This window comes from Humulus lupulus, chromosome 7 (assembly GCF_963169125.1).
Source record: "Humulus lupulus chromosome 7, drHumLupu1.1, whole genome shotgun sequence".
NCBI lineage: Eukaryota > Viridiplantae > Streptophyta > Magnoliopsida > Rosales > Cannabaceae > Humulus > Humulus lupulus.
The window spans coordinates 154,152,157-154,171,850 of NC_084799.1; the positions used below are offsets into that span (position 1 = coordinate 154,152,157).

At 38.2% G+C, this 19,694-nt stretch overlaps 1 long non-coding RNA gene and 1 other non-coding gene across 2 annotated transcripts; both read left to right on the plus strand.

The window, feature by feature from the left end:
* Positions 1-10,735: 10,735 nt before the first annotated feature.
* Positions 10,736-10,843, plus strand: LOC133793341 (small nucleolar RNA R71). Its single transcript, XR_009874789.1, has one exon. It is a non-coding gene; the product is annotated as a small nucleolar RNA R71 (small nucleolar RNA).
* A 7,183-nt stretch (positions 10,844-18,026) lies between these two features.
* On the plus strand, positions 18,027-19,006 carry LOC133788731 (uncharacterized). Its single transcript, XR_009873354.1, has 2 exons — positions 18,027-18,507; positions 18,586-19,006. It is a non-coding gene; the product is annotated as an uncharacterized LOC133788731 (long non-coding RNA).
* The last annotated feature ends 688 nt before the right edge of the window (positions 19,007-19,694 follow it).

Here is a 19,694-nt window from a genome sequence, read left to right on the forward strand (position 1 = left end):
TACAGGAGCAGATTTCAGGAGGATGTCTCCACTACTTGTCTGTACCCATGTCTGATGAGTGGTGGCAGGCATAGTGGCGCAGGTGATAGTGGTGTCGACTCTGACCTTTGGCCGTAGACGTACGGGCCATAACTTTTATCCCAGCAGTCCCACTGGTATTGGTGTCTGTACTCAGTACTAGGTCGTACAAGTATGTCCCATTCGACTCGTACTGGAGCCTCTAAGCATAGGGGTCTCAAGGTGTAAGGAATGCGACCTTCGGTGCATGGCTCTACTCACGTGGCCACTAGGTGACGTAGCTCTCATTCCTTTGCGAGGCCCCCTTGGAAGGCTTATTGATGGCGCGGCTCTGTTGGCTGTTCAAGAGGCCGAGTGTGCTGCGGATGTGACCCCCATGAGGCCATGGGCGAGGCCACCATGGGGCCTAGATGGCGAGGCCACCACGGGGCCTAGATGGAGAGGCCACTCCGTGGGCATGGGCGAGGCCACCACGGGGCCTAGATGGCGAGGCCACTCCGTGGGCATGGGCGAGGCAACCACGGGGCCTAGATGGCGAGGCTACTCCGTGGGCATGGACGAGGCCACCACGGGGCCTAGATGGCGAGGCCACCACGTGGGCATGGGCGAGGCCACCATGGGGCCTAGATGGCGAGGCCACTCCGTGGGCATGGACGAGGCCACCACGGGGCCTAGATGGCGAGGCCACTCCGTGGGCATGGACGAGGCCACCACGGGGCCTAGATGGCGAGGCCACCACGTGGGCATGGGCGAGGCCACCACAGGGCCTAGATGGCGAGGCCACTCCGTGGGCATGGACGAGGCCACCACGGGGCCTAGATGGCGAGGCCGCCAGGTGCGCGCAGGCGTGGCCGACCGAGGCCGCCAGGTGCGCGCGGGCGTGGCCGACCGAGGCCGTCAGGGGTGCGTGGGCGTGGACGAGCGAGGCCGCCAGGTGCGCGCGAGCGTGGCCGAGCGAGGCCGCCAGGTGCGCGCGGGCGTGGCCGAGCGAGGCCATCAGGGGTGCGCGGGCATGGCCGAGCGAGGCCGTCAGGTGCGCGCGTGCGTGGCCGAGCGAGGCCGCCAGGTGCGCGCAGGCGTGGCCGGGCGAGGCCACCTGGTGCGCGCGGGGCGTGGCTGAGCGAGGCCAATAGTGTCCGTGCCTAGATGGCGAGGCCACTCCGTGGGCATGGACGAGGCCACCACGGGGCCTAGATGGCGAGGCCACCACGTGGGCATGGGCGAGGCCACCACGGGGCCTAGATGGCGAGGCCACTCCATGGGCATGGACGAGGCCACCACGGGGCCTAGATGGCGAGGCCATTCCGTGGGCATGGACGAGGCCACCACGGGGCCTAGATGGCGAGGCCACCACGTGGGCATGGGCGAGGCCACCACGTGGGCATGGGCGAGGCCACCACGTGTGCATGGGCGAGGCCACCACAGGGCCTAGATGGCGAGGCCACTCCGTGGGCATGGACGAGCCCACCATGGGTCCTAAATGGCGAGGCCACTTGGTGCGCGCGGGCGTGGCCGAGCGAGGCCGCCAGGTGCGCGCGGGCATGGCCGAGCGAGGCCGCCAGGTGTGCGCGGGCGTGGCCGAGGGAGGCCGCCAGGTACGCGCGGGCGTGGCCGAGCGAGGCCGTCAGGTGCGCACGGGCGTGGCCGAGCGAGGCCGTCAGGTGTGCGCGGGCGTGGCCGAGCAAGGCCGTCAGTTGCGCGTGGGTGTGGCTGAGCGAGGCCGCCAAGTGCGCGCGGGCGAGGCCGCCAGGTGCGCGCGGGCGAGGCCGCCAGGTGTGCGCGGGCGTGGCCGGGCGAGGCCACCTGGTGCGCGTGGGGCGTGGCTGAGCGAGGCCAATAGTGTCCGTGCCTGACTGGCCGAGCGAGGCCATGGCTTCTATGTCGTGTAAATGGGGGCTTCATGGCGTTGATCTCATATTTTCCCTTGGTGAGATTTTGAGCCTTCTTATGAGACAATCTCCTGTATTCAAAAAGGGCCTACAGGCTCGAGTCCAATTGCATGATTAAGTGGCCTTTATCCCTCTGCTCTAATCAGGGACTAGAGATTTCTTATTTGGTGGATTTTTGGCATCCACACCTTAATAGGCTCTAAAGCAAAAACTTAATCTAAGCAAACATAACTCGGACCTATTAATTATGACTTCTTATGAAAAGAGATGTATAAGCCTTCTTTATAATTAGGGTGTGTTTCTAAACTTAGAAAAATAAGCCATCTTTATTATTTTCTAAGTGTGATTCTAATTATTCTATGTGACTTAATTCCCAGGCTCGAAACTCATCGTTGTTCCAAAGTTAACCATACTGAGGGAGGGCTGGGATCAATAAAATCGTTCCCACTACTATGGCCCCCTAACTCTCAATATAGAACCCTGGTTCATTGATTTGTATCCAACCTCACCAAACTTAGTCTTTATTTATTAAATTTATTATTTATTATGATTGCAAAATAAAATCAAACTCATACATGTCATCAAAAAAACAATGATATTAATTTGGAAAAACAGTTTTCACTAAGTACAACCATAAAGGCAAGATAATAAATAAAATAAATAAAGAAACTAATATATTCTAAAAATCAGGATCTTCTACATCAGATCCTTCATCTAACAAGTCATCATCTATCTCTACATAATCATCATTTTCGTGAGCCTCAAAAATTCCTCGGGGAAGAATCATAAAGATTCTATTCTTTTGTTCTCTTGTGAATTGGAATTCCATTTTAGAGGTAAACCTAATTATGAGAAAATAATATCTCATCGCCACTGGTATTTCATCTTCATCATCTATTGTCTCCCATATTTCTTCTAAAGCAACAATTACTTAAGGAAAATCCTTAAAAATCCTAATTACTAAAATATATTGTTCCGTAACTCTCATCATTATTTGCTTAGTTGTTTGGAGATGAACTACTTGATTATGGAATAAAAGTAATCTCAGAGTGATTCTTTCCAATATTCCTACTGTATTTCTTGGTTCTCTAATACTTTTTAAGGCCTTAATGGCTTGGATATCGTTATATGTTAAAGTTCCATCCATTCTTTAACTAAACATAAGGCTAAAACGTTAGCTAAAACACAGAAACATAATAACTAAAACATACATACTTACATTGGCGGTTAGATTCGGAGCTTGAGCGTGTGTATCAAGGAGAATTTCATGTAAATGAACCGTTTGCTCTGATACCAACTGTAATGACCCAACTATTCTAAGACCTTGGACCATTAGAACTACTAAACATAGTTATTACTTTGAAGAACATATACATAAGATAATAATAACTTTATTAAAACTTCAACATAATATTGTGGAAATTACAAGATAAAATAGAATTTTGGTATGGGTACCCATTGTTTAAAACATAAAGCATATTTTAAAACTAAACAAGACTGTTTACAAAACTAAATGCGGAAAATACATAGAAAGTAAAAAAAACTAAAAATAACGTCATTCTCGATCGACTCGCAGCCCATTCATTCCATTCGTCCTCAATACACAAGTTAAGCCACCAAAAATCCTCCCGCCTCCGTATCTAGTTTCCTGCATCACACTAAAAGAAAAAGAAAGGAGTGAGCCTAATGCCCAGCAAGGGAAATATACTAACACATATAACATAAAACATAAACATAAGACTACATCAAAAACATATACTATTAAACATATATCACAATTCTAACCCATGTACATGGTAAACATTGGGGTTTACTAGCTAAGCAACTATAAACCTCAAAATACATTGAGGTTTGCTAGCTAAGCAACTATAAGCCCCAAGAAACATAAAAGTACTGGGGTTTGCTATTTAAGCAACTATAAGCCCCAAAAACATATATATCATAACATATCATAACATAAACATAACATAACATAACATATTATAGCAGAATAATAACATATAAGCATATAAAAACTATCCTATTTTCCTTACCAAACCCAGGATATTTGAGAACAAATGCGGGACTTGGAACACTCCTAAAACCAACATTAAGAATGGTGAGTATTTCTAAAGAGTAAAGAATAAATGTGGAAACTAAACCTTCAAGAAGAAACTTACCAAGAAAGATCTTCAAGTTTCAAGAACCTAATCAAGAACCAATAACAAAAGTTAGGATATGAATAAAAGAAACTAAGAAAACTAAAGAATTTTAAAGAACTGGACTTAAAGAATATGAATACCTTAGGTTACCTTACGAATTGGTCTAACTTCAATACCGAAATACACTAAACCTCACTTCCCAAGTATTTTATAAAGCTTAAGAATGACAAAGCTTTTCCCCAACCCAAGTGTTTATCACTCTATGGTAACACTTGCACCTTGGAGGCTCTGATCACAACTTGAAGAATGAGAGGAATGGGTGGGTACTAGGTATTATTTATATTGGTAAGGAGTGAAACTAACCCCTTTTTTATTTGAATAAAAATAATGAATATTAATTGAAAATATTTGAATATTCTTCAATTAGAGGCTTAAGACTCGGTCAAAACGTTCAGAGGTAGGTCTAAGTATTTAAGGCTTATTTTTAAAATTTAAAAACAAAAGTTTCAAAAATAATCACACTAAGGGCGATATATCACCCCTATATGGCGATATATCAGCTCTGCCTTAGTCCCAAGCCTCCGTTCATATGTTCGTGCAATGCCAACATGTTTTCTGTATCCTCCGTTAGGTGATATATCAACTCCCATGCTGTGATATATCAGCATACGTGAATATTTTAAACACGTAATTGCACTTTTTCAGCATAATTTGAATGGGATAACTACTTTGACTGAGTCATAATACGACCCTAACTGTTTCTGGTAGGTACTAAAGCTTCTATTTCTTTATTTTATCATTAAAATGCTTAATTCCTTAATAATCATGCTTATGACATGTGTCATGTTCTTATTGGCTCTATCTAAACTTTAGGTTATAATAAATAATATATTGGAGATTAGCTCAGTTATTGCTGGTGGATTCAAGTAGAGTTTGAAGTATGATTTGTATTAAGGTTTTAATGTTTAAGTTCTGAGTTTTAAGTGTTTTTGGGTCTTTGATGTTGAGAATTGAATTGAAGCTTTGGGTGAGGATTTGAGCTAAATTCTTGTTAGGTTTTATTGCTGGGAACCTGGGGATTAACTCTACAACTACTAGGTGGATTTGCTCTCTAGAAAAAGGTAAGCTTTTAATTTTGGTTAGCCCTTGAATTCTATGAATTGCTGGATGTTTTAGGAGGTTTATGAGCTTTTGAGTTTCAAGGATTGAAGTGTGGTTTAGATAAGTCCTTAGGCTGGTTTTCCTATGGGTTTTGCTGCTGGAAGCATATTTGATTTGCTGTGATAATTAGAATATGTTATTGCGATGATTTTTGGTTAGTTTGGTTGAGATTTTGTGGATGAAAATGGAGTTTTTCTGGGTTCTAAGGGGTCGGGCCGCGGCTCAGTTCTTGGTGTGATGCGGCCCTCTAGAACAGAGATGTGCCAAGAAGGAGGGCGGGCCGCGGCATGGGAAGCTTAGGGCCGCAGCCCGTGTGTTTTTTCTGGGGAGGTTGGGCCTCTGGTAGGGGGTGGGCCGCGGCATGGAGAGCATTGGGCCGAGGTTCTTAAGGGCATTTTGGCCTTAAGGAGGCTTAAGGTGCGGGGAGTTGACCTAGGATGCTCGAGATTGATTCCACTACCGTGCTTGGTGGAATTTGATGTCCCGAAGGCTAGAACTTGGTCCGGAAAACCTTATTCATTTATTATTGATGGAATTCTTTATCATGGTTATGACTAGGTGTACGCCAAGGCTCTAGGTAGGATCCTGGTCGAGGGTCATCTTTCTTAGTCAAAGCACTAGGAGTGAAACGTAAGAAAACTGCACCCGATTGTATAAATATGTTGGGACTAAGGGCTCCCTATGCATTATTGCACGAGGGTATTACGACATGTGAACATGAAATAAATGGCCTAAGAGTGCCGGAATCAATATTGGCGCATAGGGCGCGGCTCGGCCACTGGTAGCTGAGGATAGCTTAATAATCACTGAGCTCGATTTAAGCGAACCGGAGTCAGTGGGTTGAACACTGGCATGACCTAAGTGAGCCAAAGATAGTGGATTAAATAGAGGGTACGGCCTAAGGGCGTCGACCCTAGTTGTTGCTTGACATGTGTACAATTATTAATTTGATGTATATTATATATTGAATATCTGGAAACTAGATCATTGGTTATTGACTGTTGTCCTTAATTAAGTGAATGTTATGGCTTGCTGGATAATTTATTAATGTCTTGTAAATCATTTGGTTATGCTCTGTGAGATATTTGGCTATCGATACTGATTGTGCTATGATGTTATAGTTTTCTTGTTGGGCCTCGGCTCACGGGTGCTATGTGGTGCAGGTAAAGGCAAGGGTAAGACGAATTAACCATGGGTTGGAGAGCTCTGGGGGCGAGGTGTATATTGTTAGCTGCTCAGCCACCACGGTCGAGGGATTGTACAGGGACAAAAACCTAAAATGTGTATTTTTCCATCAGAGTGGCTTGATTATTTATAACATTTGGAAATTATGTAATTATGTCATTTAAACCCTGATTTGGGATCCCGTGTACCAAACATTTATTTTAATGAAAATAATTCGTTTATAACTAAAATATTTTAAACCTAACCTCTTTATGTCTTTAGATTCACATTTTTATTTAAATGACTTGATTGGCAAGTCTCGCACTATTTCAAACACACAGTGTAACGATCTTGGTTATCCAGGGCGTTACAACTTGGTATCAGAACGGCCTAGGTTTAAGGGTTCCTGAAGATAGGCTGGACATGTACACTTACCACTAAAGACAAGCTCAACTCACGGTTCTATAATTGAATATATGAGATTATATGTTTAAGTTTGTAACGCCCTACTTCCTTAGAGCCGTTACTAGGTGAGTTTAAAATCGTGCTTTCAACTCACTAATCGAGGGTTTAGGTAAAATCGTGTAACTAAGCCATAATTAAAAGAAAAACATTAAAGAAAGTAGTTTTTTTTATAGCAAATCATAAAAGTTTACACCTGGGATCCCAAAACATAGTTTAGAAAATATTTACAACACAAAACTGATCAAAGTCGACTAAACGACAAAATCTAAGTTCATTTACAAGCATCTCCCAAAATTCCCTAGCTATGGCAGCCAGGCTGGCCGGACATGTACACGCCGCCTCACGCCAGCTGTACTCATGGTTGGTTGATCTTCTCTTTACCCTTACCTGCACCACAGAGCATCTGTGAGCCGAGGCCCAGCAAGAAAACCTATAACAGATAACATATGCTATACACAAGTCAGACATATAATCAGGCCACCAATGGCTAAACACATACGGCCCAGCCGTCCCAGGCGTTTACCAAGCCCTGGGTTCGCGGACCACGCCGTAAGGATATCCCAGGTATCCTGTTAGGGACTCGCCCTGGCAATTCGCACCCCACGTGCTCAACGCCGCTCCCGGTCTTTTTCCGTTCTCGGCCTTGCACTCAATGTGCTTGACGCCGTTCCCGGCCCCACGCCGTTCTCGGTCTACACCGTTCCCAGCCCTCACCGGTCACACATATAATATCAAACATGTTATACCAACAAGTACAGAATTCAAGCATAAATAGATAAAGAGTTACGATCTGCAATTCTAACATATAGGGCTCGGCCCTGCATATCATTTCCATTCAACACACTGGACTCAGCCCTGCACACAAGCTCTATGGAAACAGGGGTTTTCTTACCTGAGTTCCGAGCTTCCTGAGCACCAATGCCCCGAGCACAGTCCGCTAACGTGAGCCTCGCCGAAACCCTAGTCACAACACATAACAATATCCGTCCATCAAATTCTAACCCAATAAATAACTCCGAGCCATAATCCCTAACCTCCGGGACCTTGAATTATATCAATCCGGATGGTAAAATCCATCCCGAGTCTTACCCCTTGAGTTACCAAGCCTAAAATACCATTAAAACCCATTTTGACACTAAGGGTTGTGGCCCCACCCACTAGAGCCGCGGCTAGCCTCAAAACAGAGGCTAGCTCTTCACTAACCCCCACACGGGCCACGGCGCGCATGAATTCTCTCGGCCTCCCATGGCCGCGCGCGCACGCGGGCCGCGGCGCACCCCTCCTAGGGCCGCGACGCTCGACACCGAACCCAGATTTTCTCATCAGTTTTCCATCCTTTCTTCAAGCCAATTTCCACCAAAACCAAGCTAATAATCCTAGATAATAACACCATCATTCCAGCTCAATATCAACACTAAAACCCAACAGAAATCTGCTCCAAAAACACAACTAAAATACCCAAAAACAGCCTAGATTCTACCCACATGCAAAGCTTGAAAACACAACTGAAACTTGAACATAACTTCCATGGAAAAGCTTACCTCTTGGTGAATTTAAACCCCTGATGTTGAACCTTAATCCTCAAGCCTTAAGCTTCTAAGTTAACACAGCTGAATCCCTTGTTTATGCTAGCTTGCACCAAGAATTCCCTTTGAGTTTCTTCTTGAGTTTTGCCTTAGAGAGTGAGAGAGAAAAAGCAAAAGCTAACTTCAGTTCTAGGAAAGTGTGGGTCTGTTTCTCAAGGTTTCTAAATAGTTTCCCCCTTTTTGTTTTATTTGACTTAAGTCTAAAGGGTTACCTCAAGGCTCGGGGTACCAAAACGTCCCCGAGGGCAAAAATGGTAAGTTCCCCAAATATTCCCGCCTAGACATTCTATCCTTAAATATATCTCCAAATATTTATTTCTATGTCCCGATAATCCCATAACTCATCTAATACCCGAATTACTCCTCGACTCGCCCCGAGTCCGAATCTCAACCCCGTTGTGACCCTCTGGCTAACCGCTCTCCAGGACTGTCTCGGATCGTGCTGTACAGACATATCACACATATACAACATATATCTCATTTATCACATTTATGCCCCTAATATCCAGACGGGGCCCACATGCACATTTAACTTAATTAAACATGCATCATAATCATATATACACATAAATTCATATATAAGCATATTAAACCACTTATTGCCTTCCAGGCACACTAATCAAGGTCCTAAGCCTGATTAGCAAATCCAGGTCGTTACAAAGTTCTTGATTGAAATATGAATGTATTATGTTGTACGATTGTATGGAGCATGAGATACTGATAGGGCCTGGCCCTTGACTATTGTATGATGAGATTGAGGCGTGCTGGACAGCATTGCTATTTCATGTGAATGAATATTTGAACAATGGTTTGTATATTGATTGTATATGGTTAACTGCCTGAATTGAATTTATATGTTATACCTATTTATTGGTATGTAGAAAGCATGGTAAAGTGTGAATGTACCTGGTAGCAATTAAATTTGGTGGCTAAATGCATAGTATTGTGGGTTAGTGCTTGTTATGCTTTATGTGTGCATGATTACTATGGTTATTTGGACGTGGTCGTGGATTGGTTCGGAGTGTGAACCTCAAGGCTGAGGGGTATGGTCAGTAAAGGTGGATGAATTCAAATTGTTTGCGCCCAGAATGGTTAAGTGGACTTGGTGTTGTTATAGAGTGGGTTGCGGATGATAGTCGGGGTTGGAAACCTCCATCTGCCCCTGAAAGTCGCAGCAGATGTTCGCTAGTATGACTTTCGGAGTACTGGGAGTGTTGGATTTTATGGGAAGTGGCATTGAGGCTATCAGGAAGTTTCCCAACAGGTTTCAAAGCCTAGGGAAATGGTATTTTTGAAGTGGCATTGAGTGGTGGATTTTCATAAATGACTTTCGGAGTACTGGGAGTTAGAATGCTATAGAAAAGCCTCTAAACCCCTTCTTAGATAAAGGATAAAGAGAAGATGAAGAAGTCATAGTCGGCTCTAAGAGTAGTTGGATTTTATGGGTGGGTCTTGCAAAGTTTTACCGTTTCTCGTCGTGATGGCATTCACTTCCTTGACATTTTGATCATTAGAAATTCAAGATTGGGCCATGTGTTGGCCTTGCACATTGAATTTCGGTTGGGAAGGAAGTTTGCCTTTTTCCGGAATGGCCAAGGATTCAGTCAAATTTAAGAATTGACATTTCATTTCCTTGATTTCTTCTATCATTTGGCGATTAAGTTTGGATTGTTCCTCGATGAATGCATGAAGAGTATTCTTGAGAGAATTTTGTTGTAGATGAGCATTGTATTGAGGTGCAGAGTACGCCTTTGATGGTTGAACTTGTTGATCATTTCTCCATTGACCTCCAGACGATTGAGCTTGGTTGGAATCTCTCCAACTGAAATTTGGGTGGTTTCTCCAACCAAGGTTGTATGTATGGGAGAATGGCTTGTTATATGCCCCTAAGGCATTGCATTGCTCCTCATAAACCCCAGTCATTTCATTTAAAGCTAAGCAGTCCTTTGCTAAGTGCTCCATCCCTCCACAAACAAAGCAAGGTTCTTGCGGTTCTGCTTGAGCGATCATGTGCGATTTTTGACCATTTTTCGTCATTAAGACCTCAAACTGCTTTTTCAAAGCTTCAAGTTGGGCTTTAACACTATCCTCTTCTCGAAGTTGATAGATCCCAGATGGTTTGTGTCGGTTGGTGCTGTCAGTAGCACTTGGACCAGTATAAGTGTGAGACTTTTTCGTGGTTTCTTCGAGATATTCAAGAGCATCGTCTGGCTCTTTTTCGAGGAATTCACCATTGCATAGCATTTCTACAAACTGGCGCTCATGACTCGTGAGGCCTTCATAGAAGTAATTGACCAAAATCTAGTTCTCATAGCCATGGTGCAGGCATTGATTTAACAGATCTTTGAATCTTTCCCAGACTTAATAGAACGTTTCATTGTCCTTTTGGGAGAATGTGGAAATCTGTCATTTTGGACTGTTGGTCTTATGGCTAGGGAAGTGTTTCAGAAAGAAGGATTTGGTCATCTCCTCCCATGTTCCAATAGACCTAGGTCTCAAAGAGTATAACCAGCTTTTGGCTTTGTCCTTCAAGGAGAAAGGGAAGAACTCAGTCGCACAACATCAACATTTTCAGCTCGGTTATAGAACATGGCTACTACCTCCTCGAATTCTCTGATAAGCACGTATGGGCTTTCGTTTTCCATTCCATGAAATGTGGGCAAGAGTTGAATCATGCCAGGTTTAAAGTCTAACGCGGGTATATTAGGAGGGAAGATAATGCATGAAGGCGTGGAAGTGAGAGTAGGAAGGAGGTAGTCATTGAGAGTTCTTGGTTGGATTTCATCATTCCGAGCCATTGCGAATGGATTATTATCAGCGAAAGTTTGTGGAGAAGCAGGATTGGGGGAAGGAGTTTCGGAAGGAGTGGTGGATGAATTGGAAGAAGTGTCACTAGAAGTTTCGTGATGATTCATCCACTCTCTGAAATCAGAATTAGATTTTTTTTTTTTTTTTTGTTAAACTTGTTCCCAGGTAGATTTGGAGGTTTTTAGGTGATCTCCAATGCCTTACTAGAACTCCCCGAGATTACTGAGTAAGTATGGTGGATCACAAGTCAACCTTTTCGACCAAACAACCTTTAAGCAGAGTGAAATTGCTTATTTTGACAGAGCAAGCTTGGTTTTCTTATAGTAATAAGTTCAACAATGTAATAGTACAAAGGTAGAAATGTTCCCAGGCCGATTGGGAAGGTTGCCAAGGTACCGCTTTAGACCCACACTTGCCTAGACAGAATTCCCCGAGGTTCCAAGGTAAGTGTGGAGGGTAACGCTATCACAAACCTTATTTAACAGCCAATCTTTCTAGACAGAACAATATCAGTTTCTACCATTTCTAATATTACACAATTGTTCCCAATACTAAGCGTTTTATGATTGAAATTTTATGAACAATTTTATGCAATTTTATGTTTTTTTTTTTAAAACCTAAATTCTAAGGAAAACTAAGGCAAAGAAAGTAAAAACTTAAACTAAGCAACAAAATAAACAACACAAAAATAAAATAAAGAAAAGAAAATTAAAGTGAAGTGAAGATAAAATAACAACCTTAATCTTTTTTTTTCAATTATGTACTAAACTAAACAAAAATCTAATAGAAATTAAGAAAGAAAAATGGAGTAAGAATTTGATAAAAAGAAAATAATTGTATAAATATATATATATGGTTCTTTTTTTTTTAACCAACAGAAAGGAAATTGAAAAAAAGAGATAAATAAAAATAAGAATTTTTTTTTTTCAGGATTTTTTTTTATAAATATGTATATATATGATTATTTATAATATATATGTTTTTTTTACCAAAAAAAAAAGAAAAAAGAAAGAAAGAAAATATATATATAAATAAAGAATTTTTTTTTGTTTATGATTTTTTTTAGTTTTTTTTCTTTTTATTTTTGTTATAATAATAATAATCTAATTAACTAAAAATTAGTAAATAAAAAAAAACTATACTAACACAATATTTATTCCAACAAAAACACAAATAAAGTTACTAATATTTTTGTAAAAATTTTACTAAACCTTTGAAAACTACCTCCCCGGCAACGGCGCCAAAAATTGTTTAATGCCCAAAACGTGCATCCACTAAGCGGTGATTGTAGTATAATCGGGCGGTCGATCAACAAGGAGGTAACCTAAACTCAAAAGATTAGTAGAAAATAACACAAAAATTAGTAACAATAAATAAATAAAAAGATGGAAATGAAAAGAGATTTAAGATTTTGGTGTTGTCTTTTTGATGAAATGAGATGAGTGAAATAAAGGTAAGATGTAATCAAGAGTTTGAGAAATGGAAAGGTTCAAGAATTATCCATATGCTTGTGTTAGTTACTTGGTTGCTTAATTTAAAAAAATACACAAGTAAATAGTTCACATCCCAACATTTACTTGGAAAATCTAACATTAAAGTCCATATTCTTTTCTAACAAAAGTCCATTTGAGTTATAAAGTTCTTTTACTTTAAAAGCACAATGCTAATCATATGAAAAATCTAAAAATGACAAAATACTCAAGGGCAATAATGCAATAGAAGATTAGACATAAAATGATGTATCAACATTACTTTTACTAATTAGAAGCACATAGAAAGAACATGACTAATCCTATATACTATTAGCATAAGTAAAAAAAGATAACAAAATAGAGATGGAGATGAAAGAACATAAATAACTTAAATATATTACATTAAGAACATAGTAAATCAAAGTAGCAAAATAACATCACTAGCATATGGAATCATCACTAACCTTCCTAGGAAGATTAGGCCATTATGCTCATGATTCTCACAAAATTCTAAGAAAAAAGTGAGTAGAAATTTTGCTATAGTTTCTTTACTCTAAAAATTACATGCATATTGTGAAGAAAGAGTCTCTATTTATAGAGGGAGAAAATGACTAAAAAGAAATTAAACAACAAAATGAGGTTTACAAAACAAATCTGAAATATTAATAATAAAATATGATTTTGAAAAATCAAATCTTATTATTAATATTAACCTAGCTATTTGGGTGAATGGCCAATTTGATCTCTTTCTAAAACACCAAAAAGAATGAGCTTTGAAGCTCAAAATAGCAATGTGCATGGCCCAAGGTACATAAAATGTTGGGTTGGAATGACTATTGCAGCTGGACATTTTGACCCATTCCCAGCCAATGGGTGCGTGCCACGTAGGCGCTGGCTGGTGGCAGAAATGCAAGAGGAGGCTAGGTCTTCGTTGGGCTTCAGCTGGGCGTTGGAGGCTGGGCCTTTGTTGGGCTTCAGCTGGGCGTTGGAGGCTGAGCCTTCATTGGACTTCAACTGGGCGTTGGAGGCTGGGAAGGGAGTTGGTAATTGAGGAGTTGGGCCGCCGGGGTGTTGGCATGAGCTGCTGGAAATGTGCGGGTCACACGTTGGACACACGGCTAGACAGGCGGCTGGACAGGTGGCGCAAGGAGCTTGGACGTGGCACGCTGTGAGCACGCCACCTGGCGTGCTGAGGGAGGAGGAGAGGGGTTGGGCCTTCAGGACTGGGCCAAATTCCTCAAAAATGCCATTCCTTCATTTTCCTTTTCAGATTTAACTATTATTTTTGTTCTCTCTTTTTATTAATGTCCAAATGCAAATTATTTCCTGAAAATTAAACATAAATTACATTAAAATTAATCTTTTTAATTAAAAAAATATTACAATAAATTCATGAAAATATTAATTAAAACTTAATATATTTTACACTTTAAAACTAATAAATTGACATTTTTGAGCTCTAATCAATCATTGGACACCTTAGGTCCAACCACATTTACCCATTTATTGTACCAGAAATGTTAGGTCATACATAACATAAACTAGGTCATAAACTAAACTACCTAATTTTCCTTACCTTGAGTGTGGTGCATAGAAACTATACTTGAGTCATTTATATGCTAATCCTGCTTAAAACCCTTGTTCTTGAAGAAAAACCCTAGATCCTTAAATGCTTGCTTGTAGGGTTTTAACAATAAGAAAGATAGTCTTGGTCGTGTGGCCTCTTTGGGTACTAGGGTTTCAAAGATTTGAAGAGGTGATGGTGATGATGATTTCGACCTTAGGGTTTGTGTTTTGATGGTGGTGCATGACAACAATAGGGAGAGAGAGAGTGTGTGCCTGAGGGTCTCAAGAAGAGCAAGAATGAATAATAAAAAAATGAGAAGGAATAAGCTCTATAAGGCTCTCAAAAATCCCAATTTTATTCTAACTATAATCCAAATTTAAATTTAAATAAAATAGAATCCTAACTTCTATAGAAAAAATCTCTAAATTATCTTATTAATATTTTCATTAAATAATTGAGGAATAATCTAACATCAAACTACCTAGGAAAAAAATATCCCAACCTCTAACTACCTAAATCTCGTAACTCTGGACTCACCTGTAGTAAAATCAACATAACTGGAGCTGTAAGAGTTTGATTTAGATAATCTTTATATAGTTAGAAAACTAATTAAATTATCTATAACTTTTCAGAAATACTATTTTTCAAAAAGCATAACATAACTGGGTCAAAAATGAGTCCAAAGTTACAGTACCCTATAGTTATGAAAATTCTATGTAATTATCTAAATAACAACCTAATTCCCAAATATCCTAACTAACCATAAAATAAAACTCTAATTCTCTAGGCTGATTTTGAATTTACTATGCCAAAAATCTTATTGGGCTTTAAGGCTTTATGTAGACTTGATCCATAAAAATTCTTATTAATACTATAATTAATCTATTCTTACGCAATCACCCATTTTCTCACAAACAAGGCTACTAATATCATAAAACTATACTATACTATAATAATTATAACCACTAAATATTTAAAAAATTAAACATTATTCTATCACCACAACTCAAGTTAAATCTATTCTATAAAATTAAGACAACCTACAGTCACATAAATAAAGAGGTCTAAGAGAAAGGTAATCTCGGTTATTACATCCTTATAGCTTGGTTCAAGTGTTAAATGATAGAGTACTCATTTCTATAATTAAATTTACCACAATAGCATTTTCAATTAACTTTTTGGGAATTAATGATAAAATACTAATGAGGGTTAAAACGACAATTTGCACTCGTCTCATCAATAGATCATCTATAGAGGATTGAATGATGGTTACGGTTATCAATGGATAACATATTTAAATTTGGTGTAAATCGTTCTATGAATTGAATAGTGAAATTCTGAGTCTATAGTGGAGTCACGAGGAATTAATAAGGTAGTAAGATTATTTTTTATAAATAAACTCACGGTAACTTATTAGAACTTGAGTTCATGAATCCATAGTCCTCATGTCATTTCTTATCAAAATGAACCTAGTAGTCTTTGAATAATTAATTTAATTATTAATTATGAAAATATCATATATACTAGGTCAATGGAAATAAATAATATTAAATTATTTATTGATATTTTGTGAGAAAAGAAATAGAAGAAACATTAAGGATTTTATTACAAAGTTTGAAAAAGAGAGTATTATAGCCAGTTGAGACAATTTTGTTAATATTGGTAAATTGAAAATAATATTAATAAAATGAATTAAATAAACATAAAAATTATAATTGGTTAATTTTGACAAGTATTTAATTAATTATAATTATTAAATAATTAAAATAAAATTGAAAACAAAAACATATTTTATGTCCTAGCTAATTGCCTATATAAACTAGTTATAGAATGCAATAGGTCAAGAAATTTTACAAGGTAAAAATTTATTCCTAATATTCTATACCTAGCCGGCCCCCTCTCTTAGTTGTATCTCTAGGAATTCTCTTCTCATATATTCAGACTTGCCCACACAAACACTAGGTTGGGAAAGACTTGGAAGATTGTGGTCTTGTTTGAAAGCGATTTAGATTCCTTGCAATACCTAGCATTCAAAAAGGACAAAAGGTTACGGAATCCAAAAGGTGTAGTCTTATTCTATTGCATATTCGTAAGTGCTCTAATCTCTATTGTACTATTTACGATTCCCTGTGTGAGAATCATTTTTGTGCATGTATTTATGTATTCTATTGCATGTTATTTTGTGCAATAAGGAGCATGCATATAGACTTGTATAAATCAGATCCTACACGACCCTGAGCCTAGCGGCTCCAGTTGTTCATCTCGAGCCTCCACCACCACCTCCTTAAAGCCCAATGTGTCATGGGCATTGACCCGTGGCACACCCAAATATCTAATCCTAAAAATATCTTTATTTATTAATTTTAAATTGTTTGAATTTGAAAATTAATTATATTTTTTAATTTTGTTAAAAACTTAAAATATCTTTAATTGGTTGTCATATTTTATGTCCCAAGTTTAAAATCATTTAGAATTGTTTTTTATTTTTAAAATTCAATTAAATTCTAATAAATATTAAATGAGTTGGATTAATAAAATTGGTTTTAATTGTGAAAATAAATTAATTAAAAATTAGTTTTATTAATAAATGAGTTGGGCCTAAAGCCTTAGAATCATGAAGACGGGCCTCAAGTGGAGAATGAGCGTTTTGGGAGAAAATGTTTATTTGAAGCACAATTTGTAATTTTGTTGAATTCTATTTTTTCAAATGGTTGTAAATTTAGAAATACTCAATAGTCACTCGTTTCATCATGTATTGTTTATTTATTTAAATAAATGTTCATTGACATGAGATAATATAATCATGGATTAATCAATTACATGTCATGCATGAAACCTCATACACCGTTATTGATCATGCATCTCAGATGTAGAAATATGATTATTTAGGATTGTTCTATTTATTTACACGAATTGTTTTGGTGAAGTTAATTTACATGTAAACAACTAAGTTAGTTGAACTTTTAAACACGTCATTATAAAGGTTAGTGTTATGTTAGGTCTATTAAGGTAACCAACTTTAATTAAAAACTACTTTATTATAGTTTGACGGATGTAACAGGATAATTAACTATTTAAGTTCGCATAATTATTAGACTTAGGTTCTTTTGTTTAGATAAAAATATACTTAGGCACATTTAAATTGATTAAGCTAGTAATTAATTTAGAAATAATTGATTAGTTTAATAAACACATTTAAATATATAATAGTTAGTGGGAGAAGGTTTACATCTCAATGTGATCAATGATCTCTATTATTAGTACAACACCATGAAATATGGTTCAGGCCTCGCGGCAGGTTTGTTTCCATCCCCCTAAGAAAAGTTTCTAGCCATATCAATATAAAATGATGGCTTCTTATGGTTAAAGGAAAAAGTGATGTATTTTAAGCTTAACCGACCCTAAGGCGACACTTTCTAAGTTAAGTCATGGACTCTGAGACAATGGGTTACACTTACAAAGATGCAGTTAAGCTTTTGTGCTTATAATTGTATCTTGGCCAAAAAATTGCGCTTTATTTTTAAAATATAAAATATGAGATATTTTAAGTTTTAAATAATAAAGATAAGATTGTCTTGTGTACTATCTGAAATTCATTTGACCGATCCTAATGCGGCACTTTAATTGTTTGGTAGTTTTATTGCGGAATAGTCAAAAGGTAAACATCATTTTGGACCATGTGTTTTGCAAAAGTTACCAATTGGACCATGTATTTTGGTAAATTACAATTTGAACCTGAATTTTACAAAATGGAACAAAAGATTATCCTAGACTAGATTTTTGTCAAACTTTTTTTAAATATGACAAAAATACCCCTAATTTTATTAAATTAAGAATTAATTAAATAATTAAAAATAGATTTTAAAATAGAAAATATATAAAATTTATTTTCAAATAAATATTTTTAAAAGAATGTAAAAAAAAGGCATTAATTTTTTCTTTTCTCTCCCTACTCTTCGTCCTCTCCTCTCCTTCTGACTTCTTCTTTGATTATCCAGGTGACTTGCAAGAAACCACCTCCCATCGATGACATATGCAACACCAACCACCTCTCCCGATGACGATTGCGAGCCCTGAAGTTTGGAAGCTCTCGTCGGCAACTCTGTTTATGACATGTCATTCTAGATCTGGGTCTTTGTCATAGTCGAGCCCCCAGACCCATCCCCAGCGTCATTTCCTTTCACTCACGCAAATGCATCTGCTTGCCCATTGTCGTTGCTTATGCTTGCCTCTGAGGTAAGTTATTCTTCTACATCTTCATGGGTCTTTGTCTTCCTTTTTCTTTTCTTACTTGTTTCCTTTGTATTTGTGTAGGAAGTGATATCCATTTCTCTCTAGAGTAAAAAACAAAGAACATAAAGATGAGAAGTATAAAACGCAGGCTAGGCAAAGATCGACTTTGAGAAAAGTGCTCAGAATAGAGCTTGTGAAGGGCTAGGAAAAACACTGGCGGAGCTAGCTAGGCAAACGGAGGACGAGATGTGCAACACTGATTTGGGTTTCTGAACAACGATGAAGGATGTTGAAGAGTGGGTTAGATGTTTAAATCTGCCTGGGCTTTTTTTTTCTCTTTGCTCAGAACAAAAATTATAATCTGGCGATGCTTGAATGTTTCTTTAATCTGCCTTGAGATTGTTTTATTCTTGGTTTTGTTTTAAAAAAATTGTTTGTAAATATGTAATGAATTGAAGTTGGATATTGTATGTAAATTTGGAATAGATTTTCTCTTGAAGAAGGTGAATAGTTTATCAAAATCTGCGGATTTAGGGCTTGGATTTAATGCTCAATTCATTGGTATAGTAGGTGAAGAAACATTAGGGATTCGATTTAGGATTCAAATTGTTTGGCTAATGTAGTTTATTAGTTTATGAAGTTTGTTTTAATTTTTGGTTATAATGTGTTTTTTATTTTATTAAAATTTGTTAAAAGTTTAAATCAATTTAAAAATATTTTAACAATTATTTTTAATATTAAATACACTTCTTTATATATTTAATCCATTAACAAATAAAATATGAATGTATTTTGGTTATATTTAAAATAAAATTTTGACCAAAATCTTGTACAGGTATTCTTTTATTCTATTTTGTAAAATATAGGGTTTAAATTTTTATTTAGGATCCAAAATGGGATTTACCTATAGTAAAATGCTAAATTTATGTGTTTTGATTATTACATATATGCTTCATATTTAATTTTCAGAAATAATGATATTTATTTTCGTTTATGTTGAATCTTTTATTTTTTTTATTTATAATAGTAAAAAATATATTAATGTACAATAAGATTGATGAGTTTATAAAAGGTATAAAACTCATTAATAAGATGAAGGCAGATGGGTAACGAAAACTCTATTTATCTTTCTTGCTATGGACCTTAAAACGTCTTTAATGATCCTCCACTCATGCCATCAATGGATGAAA